Raw genomic sequence first — 10,047 nt, forward strand, 5'->3', positions numbered from 1 at the left:
CTGGAGACTGGATAAAGATGTGGTTTGTCTATAAAATGGAGTTCAACTCTGCCATAAAGAATAAGAAACTAGAGACATTTATAGCTAAATGTATGCACACTGAGGCCATACTCTTAAGTGAAATAAATAGGACACACATGGATAAATACTAGTTTTTCTAGTGTGAGAAACTGAAAGTGTAAATAAGGACCAAAAGGCATAATAGACAGTGTGAAATAGCAAGAAAAGGTGAAAAAGGAAAGGGGAAGCAGGAGGGGTAGGGGAAAGGAATAAATATGAGAAAATAAAAAAATGGAAACGAAGTCTCTGTAAATAGGGAGGGGTGAAGGGATTGAAGGGAGGACAGGGAAGGGGAAAAATAACTAAGATACATCACGTAAAGGTACAAATTTCTAATGATGAAGGTCATTATATTGTATACCTGAAATGTACGAATAAAATTATTTTTTAAAAAACCAAAAAATAAATAAAATCACATTAAAATACTAGAAATATGACAAGAAAGTCTGCATGTCAAGTAGCACTACAAGTGGGAATAAGAGCAACCAGCAGCTCATAGAATGTTAGAAATTTTGAGGCAAGAAAAGTGGTGAGTAGGGCACAGGCTGAAAGGCCAGAGAACACCTCAACAGAGGTGGAAGCTGTTTTAATGGTAGCGTCCTATGGAGGTACCAAGTCAAGAATGAACAGAAGAGGAAAGAGCAGAGCACTGCAGGGCTATAATTAAGAAGATAAATTTAAAGAAACCTTCCTCCCTCTTCTGCACAGTACTAGGCTGTAGCATTTTGCTGCATGCAAAGATCCTGGAAATGCTACTTTGTGATTTCCTGAGATCTTAGAAATTTTACACTGACAAAATACCAGAACACCACCTTCTGCACAAGCCAAAGTCGTAAGCCTATGTTGTTAACAGTGAACACCTGGGTAAAACATAATATCTGATTACAGAGTTCAAGAATTCAAAGCCAAGTTTTGATCATTTTGTTGAATTCCTTCTCCCCTACAATGTTACACTCTGGGAGGCTGAGGCAGACAGATCTCAAGTTCCAGACCAGCCTGGGCAAGTTGATGACTTAACAGAACCTTGTCTCAAAATGTTTCAAACGACCTTTGCAACTGGTCTTTCATATTAAGCTTACTTTTTAAGACAGGTATCCTATCTCAGAAATAAGTCATTCCTTACCAGTCAGCTGTTCTATCTGCCCAACTTTCCTATAATTACAGGCAATTCTTAACTCCGCCTATTGGTATGATTAAAATAACTGCATTTCTTACTGGTGCTTTATTATAACTAACAGGGGATGTAAATTTGGAGTTTTGTCCTTCAGAGATGAAATAGGAAAGTGGCTTACTTGAGAACTTCTGTGTCACTCCTCTGTCTCTGCTTTAGCAGCTTTGCATCAGGCTGGCTCATGGTGTCAGCTGTCTGTCATGGGAGCAGGTGGGACATGGAGTCGCCACAGAATTGTGCTGTCCTGGATATCAGCGAGCTCACAACCTTTCAGACAGCAAGTGCCTTACAAAGGGAGACTGAGGAGGGACTGTGAGACCATGTGGCTGACCAATTTCCCCTGGGGGCATCCTGTCAAGAACACAAAAGCAGCCACATCCCATGTTTCTGGGAAGCCAGTGGCTTGGAAGAAAAGCCCAGGGATGAGTCACGGGGTGCATTTCTAGAGGCCACGTCACCTGTGCTCTTGTTGGGGAAAAAGGCCAGATGGTGAGGAAAACAGAGAGGAGTTACTACAAGAGCAGTAGCTCCAAAGATGTATACTCAGAAGAGGAGTTTTGACTTAGAGCTTAAACTATTTAGGTCATATTTTACTCCCTCTTCATGCAGCAGGATGACAGTTATATGACTCACAGAGTCTGGATATCGTAAGGGATACGACAGATTTGTTAGAGTAGAACTGGGAGTGTTGTTTTACTCGGTGGTGAAAAATTAATGATACTACTCTGCCATAAAGAAGGATAAACTTGAGTCATTTGTAAGGAAAATGGAGGCACCTTGAGACCATAAAGTGAGTAAGCCGGACATAAAGTTGAATATCACATAGTTTTTCTTATAGGATAAACCCAAAATATAAGTAAGTTATTGAGCAAAATAACAGATAATGAGGAGATAGATCTTTTGCAAATGGGAAGGGGACAAAGATATGGAGGAAGGGGGGAGGGAAGAGAAGGGGAGGAGAAAGCATGAAGATGGGTCCTGTCTATGTACCAACTTCTCACGGCAAAGGCTGTCATGATGGACTGCCATTAGGGACCGATAAAATAAAATCTAAGCTACTATAAAAAAAATAAATTGAAAAGAACAAACAAAAATCTCAGTATGTGTTACATTAAGGCACCTCAGACTTGCCAAGCTACAGTCGCTGCCCTTTCAGGAAAACGAAGCTAATTTGTGATTCTGGGAATGAACGCTAGAGCTTCTCTATACCTGGCTTTTGTCAGACATCTGCTCCTACTGAACTGGGGTCTTACCTGGCTATTCCAATGTCTCCTAAATGCTTTGCTATGTTTGCCATCGTTTCATTTTTTTTTTCCTCCTAAAATTGTGGCTCACTCGCCAGTTTTATCTCCCTCTTCCTATTTACAGATTGAAATGAGTGCACATGATGTTTCATAAACAGGCATATGTCTAACAGATAAAACAAAGCACCTATAATGTTTTTTTATTAAAAGTCAATAAAACGAAAAAGTTACTAAAAGTAACCTTGCATCATATTACATCACCCTTCCGTTTTATTATACCTGGTTTTACATATTACTTTACCTAATCTTAAATTCCTAAACATAAATGAACAGCCTAATAATCTGCCATTTCAGGAAACATGAGAGCAGAAAACAGAAGAATAAAATTGAACTAATAGGGGAAAATGACCCCAGGGAAACAGAAGGTGCATAACAAAAACTACAGAGATGTAAATTGGCTATTGCACCCTGGAAGGAACAATAAGCTGCTATGAGGGGGGGAGTAATCAAAGAAGAATCCTTGTATTTTTAAATATATAATTGATTTCTATTTTCCAAAAATGTGAATAAAAGAGCTCATAGGCAACACTGAAAGTAAATGAAAAATCAGAAAAAAAGAAATCTATTGATTCAAAAAAGCAAAAAATTAAAATATGATAGAAGGACTGAGATAAGAAAATAAAAGTATAAGGGCCGGGGATTTAGTTCAATGGTGCCGCCACCTGCTTCACAAGTGCAAGGTCCTAAAGGGTGGAAAACAATTCTCCATGTGACAGGACCCCAGAAAAAAAGCAAGGGTAGCAATCTTATTTGCAGACAAAGTAAATTTCAAACCAAACCTGATTAAAAGAGACAAAGAGGGCCACTACATCCTTGTAAAGGAAACAATTCAAGAGGAAGAGATGACAATAATAAACATATATGCATCAAATATTAATGCCCCCAACTATATAAAAGAAATATTAAGAAACATGAAAAACCAAATAAGCAATAATACAATTGTAGTGGGGGATCTAAATACCCCACTTTCACAAATAGACAGATCATCTAGGCAAAAAATCAACAGTGAAATCCTAGAACTCAACCAAGCTTTTGAATGCATGGACTTAATAGACATCTATAAGTGTTCCACCCCACAAAATCAGAATATACATTCTTTTTGGCTGCACATGGGTCATTCTCCAAGATACACCACATCCTAGCTCACAGAAAAGATTTGAATAAATGCAAAAGAATCGAGATTATTCTCTGTATATTATCAGATCATAGTGCAATCAAGTTGGAGATCCAGAGCATAAGAAACCATAGGAACTTCACAACACATGGAAACTGAACAACACTCTCCTGAGCAATCAATGGATCACAGAGGAAATTAAAGAAGAAATCAGACAGTTTTTACAAATAAATGAAAATGCCAATACAACAAACAGGAATCTATGGGACACAATGAAAGCAGTTCTAAGTGGAAAATTCATAGTACTGAATGCTCACACTAGGAAAACAGAGCAAGCTCAAATAAACAACCTAATGATAAACCTTAGACTCCTAGAAAAACAAGAGCAGGAAAAAAACAAAGCTCAAACAAGAGAGTAATTACAAAGATTAGAGCAGATCAGTTCAGTGGAAACTAAGAAAATGATACAAAAAATAAATGAATTGAGTTGGTTTTTTTGAAAGAATAAATAAAATCAATAAACCCTTAGCTAACCTTATCAAAAAAAAGAAAGAAAAGGCTCATATCCAAGCAATCAGGAATGAAAAAGATGAAGTCACTACAGACCCAACAGAAATCCAGAGGATCGTTAATATCTACTTTGAGAAACTGTACTCCAATAAAATGGAAAACACAGAAGAAATGGACAGATTTCTAGATACTTATGAATTACCAAAGTTGAACAAAGAAGATAAAAACATTTTAAACACCTCCATTACAATCAGTGAAATTGAAAATGCAATTAAAAGTTTACCAACAAAGAAAATCCCAGGTCCTGATGGATTCACTGCTGAATTTTACAAGACATTTAAAGAAGGACTACTGCCTTTACTCTTCAAACTTTCAATGAAATTGAAAGGGAAGCAATACTTCCAAATTCATTCCTGGAAGCAAGTATCACTTTGATTCCCAAACCAGGGAAAGATGCAACTAAAAAAGAGAACTACATGCCAATCTGTTTAATGAATATAAATGCAAAAATCCTTAATAACATACTAGCAAACAGAATACAGAGGATCATCAAGAAGCTCATACATCCTGACCAAGTCAGATTTATTCCAGGGATGCAAGGATGGCTCAAAATGCACAAGTCAATAAATGGAATGCACTATATTAACAAAATCAAGGACAAAAACCATATGATCCTCTCAATAGATGCAGAAAAAGCATTTGACAAAATTCATCACCCATTCATGATAAAAACCCTGCAAAAAATTGGAATAGATGGTCTATATCTCAACTTAATAAAGGCTATCTATGAAAAACCAACAGCCAACATCATATTAAATGGCCAAAAACTGAAAACCTTCACTCTAAAATCAGGAACAAGACAAGGATGCCCATTATCACCACTCCTCTTCGATATAGTTCTGGAAACATTAGCAATAGCAATTAGACAAGAGAAAGAAATTAAAGCAATAAAGATAGGAAAGGAAGAAGTTAAACTGTCATTATTTGCTGATGATATGATACTCTATATAGAAGACCCAAAAACTCCACCAAAAGACTTCTAGACTTAATTGACACTTTTAGCAGAGTAGCTGGATACAAGGTCAACACTCAAAACTCAATAGCCTTCTTGTACACAAATAACAGACTCACTGAACAAGAAATTAGGGGAACAATTCCCTTCAAAATAGCATCCCAAAAAATGAAGTATCTAGGAATCAATCTAACAAAAGAAGCAAAAGACCTCTACACTGAAAACTACAGCACTCTGAAAAAAAGAGATCGAAGAGGATATAAGAAAATGGAAAGATATCCCCTGCTCCTGAGTAGGAAGAATCAACATAGTGAAAATGGCCATACTACCAAAACTGCTATACAGATTCAATGCAATGCCAATGAAATTCCAACACTATATTTCACAGAAGTAGAAAAAAGAATCCAAAATTTCATTTGGCATAAGAAGAGACTTAGAATAGCAAAAGTCATCCTAGGCAACAGAGACATGACAGCAGGTATAACAATTCCCAATCTGAAACTATACTACAAAGCCACTGTGATAAAAACAGCATGGTACTGGCAAAAAAAAAAAACAGACCTGAGGATCAGTGGAACAGACTGGAAGACGCAAAAACAACTCCAGATGCACTCAGCTACCTCATCTTTGACAAAGGAGCTGACCATCCCCATTGGAGGAAAGATAGCCTCTTTAATAAATGGTGTTGGAAAAACTGGATCTCGATTTGCCAAAGATTAAAACTAGACCCTTATCTTTCATCATGCACTAAATTAAAATCCAAGTATATTAAAGATCTAAATACTAAAACAGAAACATTAAACTTGCTGGAAGATAAGTTAGGGAGAACTCTTGAAGACAATGGCATGGGAAAAGACTTTATGAACAAATTCTCAATAGCACACAAACTAGCAGAAACAATCAACAACTGAGATCTCACCTTATTAAAAAGCTTCTGCTCTACAAAAGAAACCATCAACAGAACTAAGAGACAACCTACAATGTGGGAAAAAAAATTTTACTGGCTGCTCCTGAGACAAAGGACTATTATCTAGAATATATAAAGAACTCAAAACAATCAGCCCCCTCAAATAAGGACCAGATTCAAAAATGGGCATCTGAAATGAACAGACATTTCTCAGACAAAGGAGTAAAAGCAGCAAGTAAATATATGAAAAGATGTTCCACATCACTGGTCATTCGAGAGATGCAGATGAAAACAACACTGAGATTCCACCTCACCCCACAAAGAATGGCTGCTATCAAGAAATCACTCAGTAACAAATGTTGGCATGGTTGTGGGGAGAAAGGAACCTTTCTCCATTGTTGGTGGGAGTGCAGACTGGTGCAACCACTGTGGAAATCAATATGGAGATACCTCAAAGAGCTAGGACTAGAGGTTCAATTTAACCCAGCCATCCCTCTGCTGGGTATCTTTCCAAAAGAATTAAAATAATCATATCACAGTGATACATGCACACCAATGTTTATAATGGCACAGTTTGTAATAGCTAAAACTTGGAAACAGCCCATTTGCTCATTAGTTGGAAACTGGATAAAGAAGATGTGGTTTTTCTATAAAAGGGAATACTACTCAGCCATAAAGAATGAGAAATTAGATTCATTCATAGGAAAATGGATAGATATTGAGGATATACTCCTAAGTGAAATAAATAAGTCACACATATGTAAATACTGAATAGTTTCTCTGGTGTGAACAAACTATAATAGTACATAAGATCCTAATGAGATAATTGACAATGTCAAATAGGAAGAAAAGGGCTAAAGGTGTAGGGAAAGTGGGAAGGGTAGGGGAAAGGTAATAAGGGAAAGAAAAAAATAGGAGAAAATGGAAATAAAATGTTTGTAAAGGGGGAGGGGAGGAAGGAATGAAGGTAGGGCAGGGACAAGGGGAAAAAATGAGAAACAAGACCTGTCACGTAGAGGTACAAGATCCCAAGGATGAATGTAACTGTACTGTATACCTAAAATGTACCATTAAACTCAATGAGGGAAAAAAAAAAGTCCAAGGTCCTGAGTTCAGTCTCCAGCACACACACACACAAAGGCATTTGAAAGAAAATAAAAGTATAAAATGCAGTATACATCATATAAATTAAAAATAACCAAAATCATAAGAGAATACCAAAGAGAAACCAAACAAAAATGTGATAATATTATGAGTTTTCATGAAAGTATGTCTGATCTGAAGAGAGAAATGAGTCTTCAGACTGACTCTGACAGGTTGAATTTTTCAATTTTTAAAATAATACAATGTATTTATTTTTATAAATACAGTGTAAAGCCCTCATATGAGCTGCTTTCAGAAAAATTACAGAACTTCAGCAAAAAGGTAATATTCAGAAAGAAAAGGTAAAACCAGTACTGGAGATACACTCTATAATTTTTAGGTTATGAACAGTAAACTAAATGGAAAAATACTTTTGAGATTCTGGGGTGGGGGGGAGTCTTGAACCCAAGACTTTTTACCCAAGTAATGAAGCAAATCTGAGTTAAAGAGAAGGCATTTTCAGTCACATAAGGAGTCCAAGAATCCGCTCTCCAGTAGCTTGCTTGAAGAAACTTCCTAGAAGCTGCGACGACCTCCCTGACGGCCTCTAATAGCCTTTCTCTATCCTGTCCCACTGTGCCTTCCCGTATGGCGGCTGCTGACGCTGTAGCTCGAGTTTTCCATACTCACTAGCAGACCAACGAGGCGCAGTGCTGAGGTGAGCCTGTGCAGCATGCTGTGGAAGGCATCGCTAAGCTGGAAGGAGTCTCTCTGCCCTTCTGTCGGGCTTCGCACCTGTGATGCGGGCAGAGTCTGGGACCTCAGCAGATGCTCTGAAGAAAACAAAGCTCCATGGTAGAAGCCGAACTCAGTGCTGGGGGAGCTTGGGGGCCTGAGGGCGTGGCGCGCCTGCAGTACCAGCAGCCAGGTGCCCCTGCCTGGTGTTCCTTGGTGACTGTGAAACTCATGGGTAAAAGGCGTATGTGCCGCATCCATATCAGCATTTGAGCAATGATGACTGAGACTCATGCTCTCACCGCCCGCGTAAGAATTAGAAAATTGCCACGGTCTGGGTGTATCACCTACCTGTAGGATGTTCTCCTGTCATCCTTTCTTTGCAGAAATACTCCCTATCATAATTTAGGTCAATGATTTCTTGCTTTTTCTCTGTAGCCTTATCACATACGCACACATCTTGGAAATATATTATTTTGGTTTTGCCTATTTTCACACCATATACTATATGTTACCCTGCGATTAGCTTCCTTTGACTTCTACCTGGAATTTTTACAGGTTCGTGTTTGTCATACATAATAACTGCACTCCTATCTGGGAGCAGGTACATGTACATATCACACCCTCATCCTTCTTACGTCCTCCTCGCCTTTTACTCCCCTACCCACTGCCACAAAGTCGACTTCCTCATTTTCCATCACCTATCTTCTATTTCATTCTTTTAATTATTCACATATAGCCGGGCGTGGTGGCGCAGCCTGTGATCCCAGCACTCGGGAGGCTGAGGCAGGAGGATCGCTGAGTTTAAACAGCCTGAGCTGCATAGTGAGTTCCAGGTCAGTCTTACCCACATAGTGAGACCCTGTCTCAAAAAAACAAAAAAAAAATATGTACATATAATATAAGAGAAACCCTGTGATGTTTAACGTTTGTCCAACTTATTTCATTTAGCATTATGGTCTCAAGATGCATCCATTTTCCATTTCTACTTCCATTTTCCTTTATCTATTCTCCATCTATATTAATATATATAATTAGAGAGAGAGAGAAAATTCTTTATCAATTCATCTGTTGAGGGCATATAGGTCACTTATTATGAGTTTTGCTCCTATAAACATGGGTGTGCATGGATCACTGTAATAAGACGACTTTAACTCTTTGGGGAAGATACCCAAAAGAAGTATAATTGGCTCAAGTGGAATTTCTGTTTTCGGTTTTTTAACTCTCCATGCTGATTTCCACAGAGATTTTACTAGCTGACATTCTCACCAACAGTGTAGAAGAGCTCCTTATTCCCCCGGTTACTATTTATATGGGAGAGTGGCTGGCTTTGATCAATGTAATTTTTTTTTTCTTTTTACTGGGGATTGAACTTGGGCCCTTATGCTGCAGAGCCACTGAGCCAAATCCCAGGCCGTGATCAATATATTTCCGAGATTCATGTGATACAGTCAGGCTGTAGGAACTTTTTCACTGATAGTGTTCAATCATCTGAATATATTCAATGTTCTACTGTGTGTGTGTTTGTCACTAATGACTAGACTAGGCCAGCACACTGTGACTGAGCTAAACCCTAACCCTGCACTCTACTACTGATACGGACCTAGGCTATGTCTGGTTACAGTGGACCCTTGACAAACGAACTCAATTCACTCACAAGGTCAAGCTGTATTCAAGTTGGTCAGTTGAAGGCTCAGGCTCCTCTACACAGCTTTCAGAGTCTCTCTCCTGTATCAGGCAGATCTCGGTGTCCTTAGAGAGACCCTGGCCGAGGATTTCTCACTAAACCCCACACAGGAAAGAATGCTGTCATGTTCCTTCCAGGACTCCTTAAGAGTTAAATCTGCATCTGAGCCCATCTGGAAGCACAAGTGGCTGACACTCAGGTCGTAGCTCAAGACTTTGTTCGTAAGTTAAAACTAAAATTCCAGTCAAAACCTTAATTGTTTGTATGTTGTGACTTGAGAGACCACTACTGTGTGTTTTTATCGTTGTTGAAGTTGCTGCTGCTGCTTTGCTGTTACAAACAGAAGTGCTGTGACTTCCCGCAGTGTCTCTCAGAGCTCATGTGAGCTCCTGCCATGGTGTGCACCTGCAGAGGGAAGTACCGAGCCACAGGAACTGCACACAGCTCCCGCTATCAGCAATGCT

The sequence above is a fragment of the Fukomys damarensis genome, unplaced genomic scaffold (assembly GCF_012274545.1).
Source record: "Fukomys damarensis isolate Sample0158 unplaced genomic scaffold, DMR_v1.0_HiC HiC_scaffold_3, whole genome shotgun sequence".
In the NCBI taxonomy this organism is placed as follows: Eukaryota; Metazoa; Chordata; class Mammalia; order Rodentia; family Bathyergidae; genus Fukomys; species Fukomys damarensis.